This window comes from Gopherus flavomarginatus, chromosome 7 (genome assembly GCF_025201925.1).
Source record: "Gopherus flavomarginatus isolate rGopFla2 chromosome 7, rGopFla2.mat.asm, whole genome shotgun sequence".
NCBI classification, from domain to species: Eukaryota; Metazoa; Chordata; order Testudines; family Testudinidae; genus Gopherus; species Gopherus flavomarginatus.
Genome location: NC_066623.1, coordinates 40,887,872 through 40,902,888, shown reverse-complemented (window position 1 = coordinate 40,902,888; position 15,017 = coordinate 40,887,872). Strand labels below are relative to the sequence as shown.

General features: G+C 53.5%; 1 non-coding gene across 1 annotated transcript; it reads left to right on the top strand.

Annotated features, from left to right (window-relative positions):
* Nucleotides 1–8,073: 8,073 nt before the first annotated feature.
* On the top strand, nt 8,074–8,146 carry TRNAF-GAA (transfer RNA phenylalanine (anticodon GAA)). Its single transcript has one exon. It is a non-coding gene; the product is annotated as a tRNA-Phe (tRNA).
* The last annotated feature ends 6,871 nt before the right edge of the window (nt 8,147–15,017 follow it).

Here is a 15,017-nt window from a genome sequence, read left to right as displayed (position 1 = left end):
CTTGTCCAAAGTGACCAATGGTCTTTGTGACTGACCCCAGTGCTTGAAAAGGACGAGACTCCTCGGTTCTTGCAGCCCCAGGAATCACGAGGGGGAAGGTTGAGGAGGAGCAGATCATGCTCATAGACTCATAGACTCTAGGACTGGAAGGGACCTCGAGAGGTCATGGAGTCCAGTCCCCTGCCCTCATGGCAGGACCAAATACTGTCTAGACCATCCCTAATAGACATTTATCTAACCTACTCATAAATATCTCCAGAGATGGAGATTCCACAACTTCCCTAGGCAATCTATTCCAGTGTTTAACTACCCTGACAGTTAGGAACTTTTTCCTAATGTCCAATCTAAATCTCCCTTGCTGCAGTTTAAGCCCATTGCTTCTTGTTCTATCATTGGAGGCTAAGGTGAACAAGTTTTCTCCCTCCTCCTGATGACACCCTTTTAGATACCTGAAAACTGCAATGAACTCCTGCCAGTGTGTGTAGCTTACACTCCCTGCACCCCTGTGGGGGGAGGAGGAACTGCTCTGGCTGGGGCAGGGATGGGGAGAGACCAAACAAGTTGGTAAGTGAGAGGCTGCCTTGACCCCAGACTCACATCTGCTCGCCGCTCGGTTCCAGGATGGCCAGGCGCCTGAGGATGTTCAGGAAGAAGGCTCTGCAGGCAGCCCCAGAGCCTGTGGAAAGCAGCTGCCATCTTCCCCAGAAGCGAAGTGGCCCCACCATCCCCAATGGCGGGGAAGGAGCTCTCGGCCGGGCCAGGAGGTGGATGTGCCCAGCCTTCTGGAAGAGGAAACCTGCTCCCGGTGCAGGCGCCGAGGTGGGAGAGGCACCGTCAAGGCCAAAATGGAGCTGGGCCAGGATGCAGCTGGGCAGGCAGGACCCAGCCCAGGAGCGGAACCGGGCAGGGTGGTTCCGGAGCTTGTTGTGTGGGCAGCAGCGGCCCCAGGAGCCCAGCCCCGATTTCCAGCAGGAGGCATCGCCCTGCCCAGTCAGTGGGGACCTTCCAGCCTTCCCAGGGCAGGAGGTGGAGGATCCCTCTCCCAGCCCCAGCAGCTCGGCCCGCTTCCTGTGGGACAACAGCAGCGCCTGGAACTTGGACAGCAGCGAGGCCGATGGACACTTCTGCTTTATTCCAGGTGAGGAGCCCGGCTGGGCTCGGAGGGGTAAGGAAGGGGCTGAGAACACCCCAGGCCCAGGCCCTCGAGCAGTGCTATGGGGGTGGGTCCCCAGCTCAGGTGTCTGGCCTGAGCCACTGAACCCCACTGACACTAGATGCTGCCACTTTAATCCTTGATGCGCCATTGGGTTGAGGGGTGTGTGTGGGAGGCACCTCCCAGGGAGTCCAGGATTGTGGGTGGAGGGGTCTCTTTGCTATGGACTTCTGAAGGAGTTGGGGGTGATGACACTGAGGCTACTTGGAATCAAATACATTTGAGATACAAGTACATAGCCCATATTCATAACTTCAAATACAAAAATGGTACACACATACAGCCAGCATAATTATAACCAGCAAATCATAACCTTGTCATAGACACCTCACACGACAACCTTTGCACAATATTTGCTGCACATATATAACAGTGGTGGCAACAATGATCCCTACAGTCCCAGTTCATATTAATAACATCACAGAAGGCTATAGAGAAGTGGGAGAGAGGTGTCTTCCAGCCGGCGTGTCTCGTCCGTTTCTCCCTTGCCACTTGGGCTGAGGTGGGAAGGGAGCGAAACGTCCCCGGCTGAAAGTTTTGTGCTCGGCCTTGAAGATTAAGCCCGACCCCCCGGCATGGCTAGGTCGGGGTTGTCCTGGGCTCTGGGGGCAGAGGGCTGAGCTGGGAGAAGGGGCAGATGAGGGGATTTTGTCTCTGATAGATAAGGGCTTTGTCAGGAGGAAGCTGTAGGTCACATGCTGGGGGTGTTAGTGAGATTTGAGCTGGGGTAGCAGCAGCAGGGAAGCAGTGTGTGTGGGGGGTGGGGGGATTCACTTTGTAAAAATGAAACTCCCAAGCCGCTCCCTTTGCTGGAGTAAAAGCCTCTCATTTATCTCCTCAACTCCCCTCCATGAAAATCTCCACCCCTCCCCTGGTGCTGAGAGACCCCCCTTACTCCCATGGAGATTTGTAATTGTTCTAACTCTTCCTTGGATTTGTCCAAATAGTTTTCCCAGAAAAATGATCAAGGACATTTCAAATGAGAAAAACAAACGAAACCAGAGAAACTCCCACCACACACAGTTTGGGTCTGAATTTTTCTACTGAAATTTGGAGATAATAAAACTCCTTCCTCTGTTGGCCAGAAACCAAAGCTAGACCTCCCCTGCTGTAGCTGTGACTTCTGCTACCAAACCACCAATGCGCTGTCTCCTCTTGTGAGACATTTCTCTGCACAATACTGCTGCTATTCCAGTTATTGACTCCAGGAAACATTTTCCTTAGCCTGGTTCCGTGTGTCACTGGTTTCTATAGCAAAGCTCAGTCCCTCGCCCTGTGGTCCAGACATCCTCATTCACATCAGGCTTCAAGTTGAGAATAATTTCCTATTCCCGCTCTGGGGGAGGGGAGACTTTTAAACGCGCTCTCTGTGTGACTGCACATGGCTAAGCAAAGAGAACAAACCCAAATCCCCCGCTGTGCTTTGGGAGCCAGGTTTGCAGTGGGAATTCTGTAGTTCAGATGACTTCACTCCTGGGCATTGTGATCCTTTACCAGTTTCTCTGGCATTGGGGCACCTTTCTGCTCACAGCTGTGATGGCCGAGTGGTTAAGGTGTTGGAGTTGAATTCCAATAGGGTTCTCCCTGTGCAGGTGTCATAAATAGATAGTCTATGACAATTATCCTATCCCCATGCTACTGGGGGAAGACTTGGCCAACCAGGTGAAGCGGGCCAAGAGAGTGGGAATGGTTACACGTAGCCAAACCAGGCAAGCTTCCAGACCCATTCCTGTTCCTGAGCCATCCACAGACGCCCCGTCTGTGTTACCAGAGACCCAGACAGAGGTAGTGGACCCGGATTCCATGCCTACCACTGAAACAGCCACAGCACCTCCAGTCCCAGGCCCAGAACTGGAACAGCAACCAGCACCAGCAATTGCAACCACATCTTCAAACTCAACGCCAGAGGGCGCCAGCGAGCCATAAATGGCAAAAGCAACATACAGCCATACCCAAAAGGCTCAGCCCGAGCCTGAAACACCTTCAGGTGCACCAGCGGAGAGCGGTTCACCAGCAACAGAAACCACCCCATCACCTACATCGCTTCCAGAGGGACCAAGCCCAAGTGCACAGTCTGAGGAAGAACTGGTGACCCCAGCCTCAAGGGAACAGTTCCAGACTGAGCAGGAAGCAGATGACAGCCTTCAGAAAGCGTGGGTGGCGGCACGGAGCATCCCACCGCCTCTCAGCTCTTCTAATCGATCCCAGTTTGTTATAGACCAAGGACTTTTATACAAGGAGATTCTTTCTGGTGGACACCGGGAAGAATGGCTGCCGCAAAAACAGTTGGTGGTTCCAACTAAGTACCGGGGGAAGCTCTTAAGCTTAGCCCATGATCATCCCAGTGGCCATGCTGGGGTGAACAGAACCAAGGACCGGTTGGGGAAGTCCTTCCACTGGGAGGGGATGGGCAAGGACGTTGCCAAGTATGTCCGGTCTTGTGAGGTATGCCAAAGAGTGGGAAAACCCCAAGACCAGGTCAAGGCCCCTCTCCAGCCACTCCCCATAATTGAGGTCCCATTTCAGCGAGTAGCTGTGGATATTCTGGGTCCTTTTCCAAAAAAGACACCCAGAGGAAAGCAGTACGTACTGACTTTAGTGGACTTTGCTATCCGATGGCCGGAAGCAGTAGCTCTAGGCAACACCAGGGCTAACACTGTGTGCCTGGCCCTAACAGACATCTTTGCCAGGGTAGGTTGGCCCTCCGACATCCTTACAGATTCAGGATCTAATTTCCTGGCAGGGACCATGCAAAAACTGTGGGAAACTCATGGGGTGAATCACTTGGTTGCCACCCCGTACCACCATCAAACCAATGGCCTGGTGGAAAGGTTTAATGGAACTTTGGGGGCCATGATACGTAAATTCATCAACGAACACTCCAATAATTGGGACCTAGTGTTGCAGCAGTTGCTGTTTGCCTACAGGGCTGTACCACATCCCAGTTTAGGGTTTTCACCGTTTGAACTTGTGTATGGTCACGAGGTTAAGGGGCCATTACAGTTGGTGAAGCAGCAATGGGAGGGGTTTACGCCTTCTCCAGGGACTAACATTCTGGACTTTGTAAGCAACCTACAAAGCACCCTCCGACACTCCTTAGCCCTTGCTAGAGAGAACCTAGAGGATGCTCAGGAAGAGCAAAAGGTCTGGTATGACAAACATACCAGAGAACGTTCCTTCAAGGTAGGAGACCAGGTTATGGTCTTGAAGGTGCAACAGGCCCATAAGATGGAAGCATCATGGGAAGGGCCATTCACGGTCCAAGAGCACCTGGGAACTGTGAACTACCTCATAGCATTTCCCAATTCCTCACTAAAGCCCAGAGTGTACCATGTTAATTCTCTCAAGCCTTTCTATTCCAGAGACTTACAGGTTTGTCAGTTTACAGTCCAGGGAGATGATGCTGAGTGGCCTGACGGTGTCTACTACGAAAGGAAAAAAAGACGGTGGCGTGGAAGAGGTGAACCTCTCAACCACCCTGGAACGTCTGCAGCAGCGACAAATCAAGGAGCTGTGCACTAGCTTCACCCCATTGTTCTCAGCCACCCCAGGACGAACTGAACGGGCATACCACTCCATTGACACAGGTAATGCTCACCCCATTAGAACCCACCCTACCGGGTGTCTCCTCATGCCCAAGCTGCTATAGAACGGGAGATCCAGAACATGCTACAGATGGGTATAATCCGCTCATCTACCAGTGCATGGGCATCTCCAGTGGTTCTGGTACCCAAACCAGATGGGGAAATATGCTTTTGCGTGGACTACCGTAAGCTAAATGTGGTAACTCATCCAGACAACTATCCAATGCCACGCACCAATGAGCTATTGGAGAAGTTGGGACGTGCCCAGTTCATCTCTACAATAGACTTAACCAAGGGGTACTGGCAAGTACCGCTAGATGAACCTGCCAAGGAGAGGTCAGCATTCGTCACCCATGCAGTGGTGTATGAATTCAATGTCCTTCTTTTCGGCCTTCGAAATGCACCCGCCACCTTCCACAGGCTGGTAGATGGTCTTCTAGCAGGACTGGGAGAATTTGCAGTTGCCTACCTCGATGATGTGGCCATTTTTTTGGACTCCTGGCCCGAACACCTACTACACCTGGAAAAGGTCTTTGAGCGCATCAGGCAGGCCGGACTAACTGTTAAGGCCAAAAAGTGTCAAATAGGCCAAAACAGAGTGACTTACCTGGGGCACCAGGTGGGTTGAGAAACCATAAACCCCCTACAGGCCAAGGTGGATGTTATCCAAAAGTGGCCTGTCCCAAGGTCAAAGAAACAGGTCCAATCCTTCTTAGGCTTGGCCGGATACTACAGGCGATTTGTACCACACTACAGCCAAATCGCTGACCCGCCTGATCAAAAAGACCCAGCCAAATGCAGTTAAGTGGACTAATGAGTGTCAAAAGGCCTTTACCCAACTTAAGGCGACGCTCATGTCTGACCCTGTGCTCAGGGCCCGGACTTTGACAAGCCATTCCTAGTAACCACGGATGCATCTGAGCATGGTATAGGAGCAGTTCTCATGCAGGAAGCAACAGATCACAACTTCCATCCTGTCGTGTTTCTCAGCAAGAAACTGTCTGAGAGGGAAAGTCACTGGTCAGTCAGTGAAAAGGAATGCTACGCCATTGTGAACGCCCTGGAAAAGCTACGCCCATATGTTTGGGGACGGCGGTTCCAGCTACAAACTGACCATGCTGCACTAAAGTGGCTTCATACTGCCAAGGGGAACAACAAGAAACTTCTTTGTTGGAGTTTAGCTCTCCAAAATTTTGATTTTGAAATTCAGCACATCTCAGGAGCTTCTAACAAAGTAGCTGATGCACTCTCCCGTGAGAGTTTCCCAGAATCTAGTAGTTAAACAGTGTTCTTAAAATGTAGAAGTCTGTTAGTTATATACTAAGTGGTATATGTAAAGGTGCATGTGTTGTAGTAATCTGTTTATTTTAAAGTTCTAGAAGGAAATCGCCGCCAGTGAGCTTCCCCACTGTCTGCAATTTGGGGGGCGTGTCATAAACAGATAGCTAAGGGTTAATGTCTCTTTCACCTGAAAAAAAAGTAACCTGAAGCACCTGACCAGAGGACCAATCAGGAAACAGGATTTTTTCAACTCTGGGTGGAGGGAAGTTTGTGTCTGAGTTCTTTGTCTTCTGTCTGCCTCTCTCTCAGCTATAAGAAGGATTTTTCTATTTCCTGCTTTCTAATCTTCTGTTTCCCAGTTGTAAGTACAAAGAGATCAGATAATGAGTTATATGTTTTTTTTTTCTTTTGTATTTACATGTCTATAGTTGTTGGAGTGCTTTAAATTGTATTCTTTTTGAATAAGGCTGTTTATTCAATATTCTTTTAAGCAATTGACCCTGTATTTGTCACCTTAATACAGAGAGACCATTTTTTATGTATTTTTCTTTCTTTTTTATATAAAGCTTTCTTTTAAGACCTGTTGAAGTTTTTCTTTAGTGGGGAACTCCAGGGAATTGAGTCTGCAGCACCAGGGAATTGGTGGGGGGAAGAAGAAGGGGGAAATCTGTGTGTGTTAGATTTACTAGCCTGACTTTGCATTCCTTCTGGGTGAAGAGGGAAGTACTTCTGTTTTCCAGGACTGGAAATAGAGAGGGTGGACTCCCTCTGTTTAGATTCACGGAGTTTGCTTCTGTGTATCTCTCCAGGAACACCTGGAGGGGGGAAGGGAAAAGGTTTATTTCCCTTTGTTGTGAGACTCAAGGGATTTGGGTCTTGGGGTCCCCAGGGAAGGTTTTTGGGGGGCCAGAGTGCCCCAAAACACTCTAATTTTTTGGGTGGTGGCAGCTTTACAAAGTCCAAGCTGGTAACTAAGCTTGGAGGTTTTCATGCTAACCCCCATATTTTGGACGCTAAGGTCCAAATCTGGGACTAGGTGATGACAGCAGGTTCAAATCCTGCTCACAGCGAGGCCTGTGTTTTAGCCAGTATCTTATCCGGGCAATACCTCTGTACAACCCCCTGAGACACTCTCAAGTCTCTCCCCACCCCAAGTAAATCCTCTTCTGCTCCTTTCATAGAGATGCCTGGGACACCACCTCACACTGTGTCCCTGAGGGGTCAGGCAAACTCTCAGCACCTGTAGCCTCTGCCACTCACCTGGTGCCCCACAGATCAGCCAATACCCTAGTTCTGCTCCTCTCTCTAGTGTGTGAAAGGAGCCAAGTCAGTGACTCCATGGGATTTGTCCCGGACCCCTCTAGGGCCGGCCCTGAAGGGAAGCACTGACTATCACAGTGACAATACAACTGACCAGCATTGCGGGGAGACTGAGGGAGATCCGCACTCATCAGGTCTCTTCTCTCCCCCAAGGTGAGCCAGACACTGCTCTCTCCTGACTCTCACTCTAGCAGCTGGACACTAAGGAGCCATTTCCCCACAGGAAGTGCATTGAGTGCCCCTGTGGTGCTGGGGGCGGGGGGCTGGTGCTGCTGCTGGCTCTGGGGCTGGCAGGGGGGTTAATGTCTGCACAGACTCTCAGCTGCCAGACCAGAGGGCGCACTTGGGACCTTACCAGACTGTCTCATTGAAGACGGGGGGTTGACAGACCAATACAGATGCTCTCCAGAGCACGGAGCAACATCCGCCCATGCAGCCAGGAAATGAGCATTTCTCACAGCCTGGAGCCAAGGGTGAGGTGGCAGCTACTGTTCCAGCTCCTGGGGGACAGGCCCTGTCAGCCAACAGACACTTCTTACTCACCACAGCTAAGGGCGCCGGGTTCCTCCAGTGGGGGTGTGAAGCAGCCATTCTTTTCCTGTCCTTTTTGTGTGTGACTGCTGACAAAAACATCCCAGCCAGAGAAGCAACAGGCCAAAATACTGTCATGCAACTGCCAAAGTAGCTCAGTTGGGAGAGTGTTTGACTGAAGATCTAAAGGTCTGTGGTTCAATCCCGGGCTTTGGCAGGCCCTGTCATTCTGCTTTGTGCAGAGATGGCTTCCCCTCTGGGAGCACAGCAGTGCCTGTACCCAGGGGGAGTTCATGACCTTGGGATCTGCAGTAGGAAAACACAGAAGGGGCTTACTGCCCCTAGTTGGCCCATCTGACCTTTAATGATGAGAGTTGTCTTTCTGAACGTGGTGGGAAGAAAGTGAGCCAGGGCAGCCCTCAGGAATGGTGCCAGAGGGCTGCTAAGCAGGGGTTGGGGATGAAAACTCCTCTGTGCAGCTGAGCAAGAGCAGTACCAGGGGAAGGGGTGTCTGTAAAAGTGACCCCACACACCTCTCCTCCTCTGGGCAGCTGGTGCTGACAGCTCCAAGGGATGGCTTAAAAGCCACAGAGCAACTGAGGGCAGGACCATATCTAGGTGTGGCCTTCAGACAGGCACAAAAACACCCAGCCAGGATGCTCCCTGCCATGCCAAACACCCACTGAAGGTCACCAGCATGCAGGGTGGCTGCTGATGCTCTGTGGCCAACATCGTAAGATAGTAGGAAAGCAGGGCCAGGGCCAGCCCCCATGGTGGGGCCTCTGACTGGTCCCACTCAAGGTATTCACTTTTGCTGTGGGCCAGGAGATTTTACCCCAAGAGGCTTTTCCCAAGCTGGCAAGAAGCAGAGAAACACCCAGGCTCCCAAGACGCTATGTAGCAAGTACCCTCCAGCACAGGGACAGGTGCACACGCTAGCCCAGGCAGCCGCCCACTTTCTTTGGCAAGTCAGGAAGGGCAAAAGTTAGACTGGAAGCACCTGGGGCTCCTGCCGCAGCCTTTGTGACACCCAACCCCCAACTCCTTCCCAGGGCTCTAGCTGAAGCCAGAGCATTGGCCTGAGCAGCCAAGAAGAGGTTCCAGCCCTGAAGGGAGCAGGACGTTCAGCACAATGGTAAAACTGCAGAAACTCAACCACCAAGGGACTCAAACCCTCAATCTTCTGATCCACACTCAGACGCCTTATCCATTAGGCCACATGGTAACATAAAAAAAGACCCTCCAAGCACTTCTTTGGAAAAGGCAGACACTGTGTTTCTCAGGTCATCTACTGAGGGAGGCTGAGACTCTCTGGGCACAAGAAGTAGAGTTCCCAGCAACACGTGAGACTTAATTCTATGGAGCCAGGTGCAGGGCTTTGGAAGGGAGGCTCAGGCATGGGGGATTGAGGTGCAGCGGATGGACCGGCTGTCTAGGTGTGGAGATTTAGTCACACTGAGGCACGGAAGGGAGGAGGAGGAGTAATCCTGCTGACAGTCAGTGGCTGTGCAGAAAAAGAGGAGGGGTTCTGGGGACATTTTTTGCCTCTCTTTTGCCTACCTGCTCGCTCTTGTGGTGAACAGGGAAGATGATCTCAACTAGCTCAGTTGGTAGCGCATCAAGCTCTTAATCTGAGGCTCCAGGGTTCAAGCCCCTGTCTAGGCACCCAGTTTTAAGTTGCCTTGTATGCCAGGAGCCAAATGATTCCTGGTGCTTCTCCACCAGCCACATGCAGATTCCCAGAATCCATAGCCATTTCCTGGAAAGGTTCCTTTCCTCAGGTATCAGGAGAGAGGCAGCATCCACAGGAGCAGGCCTAGAACAAGCAGTCTCTGGCTGGCAGGAAGAGCTGTGGGGCCAGGTGCTGAGAAAGCTCAGAGGGAGAGCAGCAGAGATGAGGGGAACAAAGACAGAGAAGCAATGAGGACAGTGTACAGGGAGTTCAGGTCCAGCTATTGTGGGGAACTTCCCTGGATTATACATGACCCTGGTGCAATTGGCCAGAGAAAGGATCTGAGTCCCCACCCCGTTACCCAGAGGGCTGTCTGACCCCAAGGACGCTCTTTCTACTCTCATGTGTGGCAGAGTCCTCGTAACCCCAACAAGGCTGGGCCCAGGAATCCTGGGGGGGTTGACCCCAGTGGTGAGCTGGAGCCAGTTCCCAAGAACCGGTTGCTAAATTAGACCTCTGTGGAGAACCGGTTGTTAAAGGGCCCAAGGGAGGGGCAAAGAACTCCGGTCTGCAGGCCGGATCATCCTGTTGTTCTCAGGATTCCCAGCTGGGGAGGCTGAGGTTCCCCCGGCCCCTCCCCCATTTCCCACCAGCTGCAGTGTGACCAGCCACCTGCACCAGCTGGGCAGCTCAGCTGAGCTTCTGAGTCGTCCCGCTGCTTTGAGCTGCAGGCAAGGTAAGGGGAGGAGGCTGCAAGCTCGAGGGCTGCTGTGGGGGAGGCAATTTTCCCCAGCCCCTGCAGGGGCCCCTTGCCCCACAAGTATGTCTACTCCAGCCCCGGCCCCTCCCCCACTTCCCCCCCCTTAAATCAAATATTTTTATAGGGAGCCGGTTGTTAAGATTTTGGCAGCTCATCACTGTTTGACCTCCAATCTTGTCATGATCACTTGAACAGGACCAGTGTTTCCACTTTGGGCACTTCCCTGACCCACTCCTCATTGCATATGCTTCAAGCAAACACCATTTATTACCCAGCAATCAATGTAAAACATAAGGAAAGATTAAAGGAAAACATGTTACCCTGTTCTGTGGTGCAGGGAGATCACAACCAGCGTCTCTGGAGGGTCAGGGCAGGTCACAGTCTCTCCCTCACATGTCCCAGGCCTCCTTCGCAGGCTCTGGCTGTGCTGCAGGGACACCACAGGCTGGACACTTGCTCTGGCAGTGGCCACATGCTCTAGGTGACAGGACCCTTTCTCCCAGTGTCAGCCCTCATGTAGGGGAACTCTTGATGGGTGGCATCTCCTTGCACTGGGCCTTCTGCCCAGGGTCCCCCTCGCTCTCCCACACTGCTCACTGCACCCACCTTCAGCCCCAGTGCTGCTGCGGCTCTGCCTCCAGCTCCCTGGGCTGCTCCTCTGGCTTCGCTTGCTGCAGCTCTTCTCCTAGCACAGATCTGCTCTGGTTCTCCCTGGCTGGTGCAGCTCTGCTCCCTGGCTCTTCTCGGGCCCTTGCTCTCTCCTTAGCTCCACCCCGTTCTGGCCCAGGCAGTTCCAGCTCACACAGAGGATGGGATCCCCTGGCCTGGTGACTCCCTCATTACACTGTCTGGCCTGTCAGTCCGGCTAACTTGGAGCTTTGGCCTCTCCCCATTGCTCCTGGGGACTGTCAGTCTCTGGGTCCTTGTTTCCCATTGGCCCTTCCCCCATCAGTTGGGACTGGGAACTAGCCAACCAAAACCCCACTAAGTTTTAGTAAGGGACCAACAGTCCCTTACATGAGCCAGCCCCGTGAGGGTCACCACTGTGCAGAGAAAGCAGCTCAAGTTGGTCCCATGGTGTAATGGGCAATGCTCAGGACTCTGAGTCATTCCATCTGAGTTCAAATCTCAGTGAGACCTTATGCTGGCTTGTGGTAAAGCCCTGGACTCACAGTGCTCAACTTCCTTGTTTCCAGCTGTACAAGAGCAGATCTTTCCCCTCCTGCTGGGTGACTTGCCCACTAGGGCTGGGTTTTGGGTTGTGATGGCCAAAATTGGTTGGGGCTCTAGAACTTGCTACCCTGGTTGCTGATGCCTGCAGTCCTGTGGTTTGACCTGATGGTTGGGATTCTTGCTGCTTCACATGGGGCCCAAAACTTTGGCCCTTGTGCTTCCTGCCACACTTTTCCTCTTGCCCACATGGTGCTTGAATAAAGGAGGGCCAGGGCCAGGCTTGATAGTCAGGGCTAGGCAGGAGGGAGGAAGAGCCCCAGGCTGGAGTCCAGCACACCTCTCCTCCTCTGGGCACCTAGAGCAGAGGTGGCTGGTGCTGACACCTCCAAGGAAAGACTTAAAATCTACAGAGCAACTGAGGTCACGGCCAGAGGAGGGGAGGACCAAGCCCATGCGTAGCCAGCAGACAGCCACAAAGACACCCGGCCAGCCTGCTCCCTACCATGCCAAACCCCCCTGAAGACGTGCTTAATCCACTTGCTGATCAGGGGGAAAACCTGTCAAAATCTGTGTACGAGGAGAACCTCTTTTTTCCCCTCTACCTATCATCTGTGAAAACAGCTGTGTGAAAGGTGGAAGGGATTTGGGGGCCCAGGAGGAAGCCCTTGATGTTCAGTGCCTTAGAGAAGCTGGACTTGGATGTGGTGGGTGTTGGGAAAATGCACATTCATGAGTTTAGGGTAGATTGATGGGCAGAGGGTGATTAGTGGAAGGCCCATCTCTCTGGTCCTCCAGGCCAGGGAAGAATGATAAGGTTGGAGTCTTGCTCTTCACATTTGCGGTGTGAGTACAGAAGGGGCTGGAGCTCTGACCAGGGATGGCATTACTGGTGGGCTTTGTGCTCTGCAGCACTGGTTACGGCTATATTAGTGTGTATGGTCCCCAGTTAAGAGATGAATGGAAAGATCAGTGGAAGGAACTGGCTCCTTTCCTCTGGACTGTTTGGTGTTGAGGGGATTTGAATTGTGTCAGCCGGCCTGAGGACTGCTGGTCCTGTTTTCCTGACTGTCAGAGGAAACATTTTTACAATGAGCACTACCTGGCGCAGGTCTGTAGTGATGTCGGCTTAGAGGCGCTCACACCAGCCCCAGAGGGGGTTCACCTTTCTGCGGGGACGGGCCAGGAGTCGCACTGACCGGATTTACGTGAAGGAGAGCACGTCAACAGCCCAGTCAGGGTGGTGCCTATGGACTGTTTGAATCATGCCGCTCTCATCATGTGCTCAATGTGGACAATTCCCTGACCAGGGGCAGTTCTGTATAGTTTGCCGCCCCAAGTACGGCAGTCAGGCAGCCTTCAGCGGCATGACTGTGGGAGATCCTCTGGTAACACGGATTCGGTGGTATGCCTGTGGGAGGTCTGCCAGTCCCGCACCTTCGGTGTACCCGCTGCCAAATTGCCACTGAAGCCACAGGACTGGCAGAGCTCCTGCAGGCATGCCACCTAATCCGCATTACCAGAGGACCTCCTGCAGGCATGCTGCCGAAGGCAGCCTGACTGCCACCCTCACAGTGACCGGCAGGCCGTCTCCCGCTGCTTGCCGTCCCAGGCATGCACTTGCTGCGCTGGTGCCTGGAGCTGCCCCTGTCCCTGAACCAGGGCAGAGGCTATTGGAAGCTGAACATTCAGAGCTTGCAAGATAAAAAAAAAAAAAAGAGAGCAGGGGGGGAAGGCCTGGCGGTGTTGGCATAACAGGAAAGCATCAGAAGGTTCTATGGCAACCAGAGGTATTGACGGGAGTCGGTGAGGGAGGAGTTGGTGGCTTTGTTCCAGCGGTCAGGCAAACACCGCAACATCAAAGAAACCAGTGGTGCCAAGTCCTGCAGTGTCGCCTGTGGCATTTCCACAAGAGCATCCAGGCTGCGGAGCCAGTCATCCTGTGACTGTACAACCGGATCAAGTGACAGCTGCCCGAGTTCCAGGAGATGAGTCTGCAGCTGGCTGATATGAGCGGGAGCACAGAGTGAAGGGAGGGGCAGCCTTCCCTGACATTTTTGCAGCCTGCAAGGAATGGAGACCAAGCAGGGGGATGTGGGGACTCAGGGCAGGACCCATGGATCCCATAGTGCAGGACCACAGTCACTGGAGGAGGAGAGAGAGTCCTGCAAGAGGAAGCTGCTGGTGGGAAGCAGTAAGTGCAGAGTGCAAACCAGCCAGCTGAGAGACATAGGAGTCTAGAAAATAAAACAGCAGCAGGTTCCATGGTGTAATGGGCAGCACTCAGGGCTTTGAATCCTGGAATCTGAGTTCAAATCTCATTGGGACCTCCAGGTGATACTGTAGTTTGTTGCAAAGCCTTGGAGCTCAATGCATATGGTTATCTTCTACCTGAGTAAACTTCAGCAAGATTTTTTTCTCCTCCTCGTGGGTCACTGATGCCCACTGGAGATAGGTCTTTGGTCCAGCTGGCGGCTATAGGGTGGGGTCCTAGAAGGTAACAGTCTGGCTAGAGATTCCTGCGGGTTGACCTGATGGTTGGGTTTCTTGCTGCTTCATCTGATGTTCACAACTTTGGTTCCTGTAGCTGCAGCTCTTCCTCTTGCCCACATGGCATTTAAAGGAAGGTCTGCGAGAGGACTGGAGAGCTCCCATTCCCACTGGGGCGGGGCTCTGGTTTCCATTCCTAGCTCTGCGAGGGGACGGGGGAGCTGCCTTTGCAGTGGGGGTGGGTCGCTCCCTTGCCTCCCCAGCTCTGCAAGGCAAATGAGGAGCGGCCATTACTGCGGTGGCGGGGCACTGTGTTCCCTCCCCAGCTCTGCCAAGGGACTGGGGAGTGGCCGTTCCTGCGGGGGTGAGGGTCTGGTTTCCTTCCCGAGGTCTGCGAGGGGACTGGGGAGCGACCGACCGTTCCTGCTGCGGCGGGGCACTGGGTTCCCCTCCCAGCTGTCTGAGGGGACTGGGCAGCTGTTGTTCCTCTGGGGGTGGGGCGCTGTGTTCCCTCCCCAGCTCTGCGAAAGGACTGGGGAGCGGCCATTCTTGCAAGGGTTGGGCGCTGGGTTATCCCCACAGCTCTGTGAGGGGACTGGGGAGCGGCCGTTCCTGCGGTGGCAGGGTGCTGCCTTCCCACCCCAGCTCTGCGAGGGGAAGGCGGAGCGGCTGTTCCTGCGGGGGTGGGGCTCTCCCTTCCCTCCCCAGCTCTGCCAGGGGACTAGGGAGTGGCCGTTCCTGTGGGAGCAGGACGCTGGCTTCCCTCCCCAGCTCTGGGAGGGGCCTGGGGAGTTGCGGTTGCCGCAGGGGCAGGGCACTGGCTTCCCTAAAAAGCTCTGGGAAGGGAGCAGGGAGTGGCTGTTCTAGCGGGGGCAGGGCGCTGCCTTCCTTCCCCAGCTCTGGTATGGATCTTGGGAGTGGCCGTTCACGTGGGGGAGGGGCACTGTTTTCCCTCCCCAGCTCTGGGAGGGGCCTAGGGAGTGGCTGTTCTAGCAG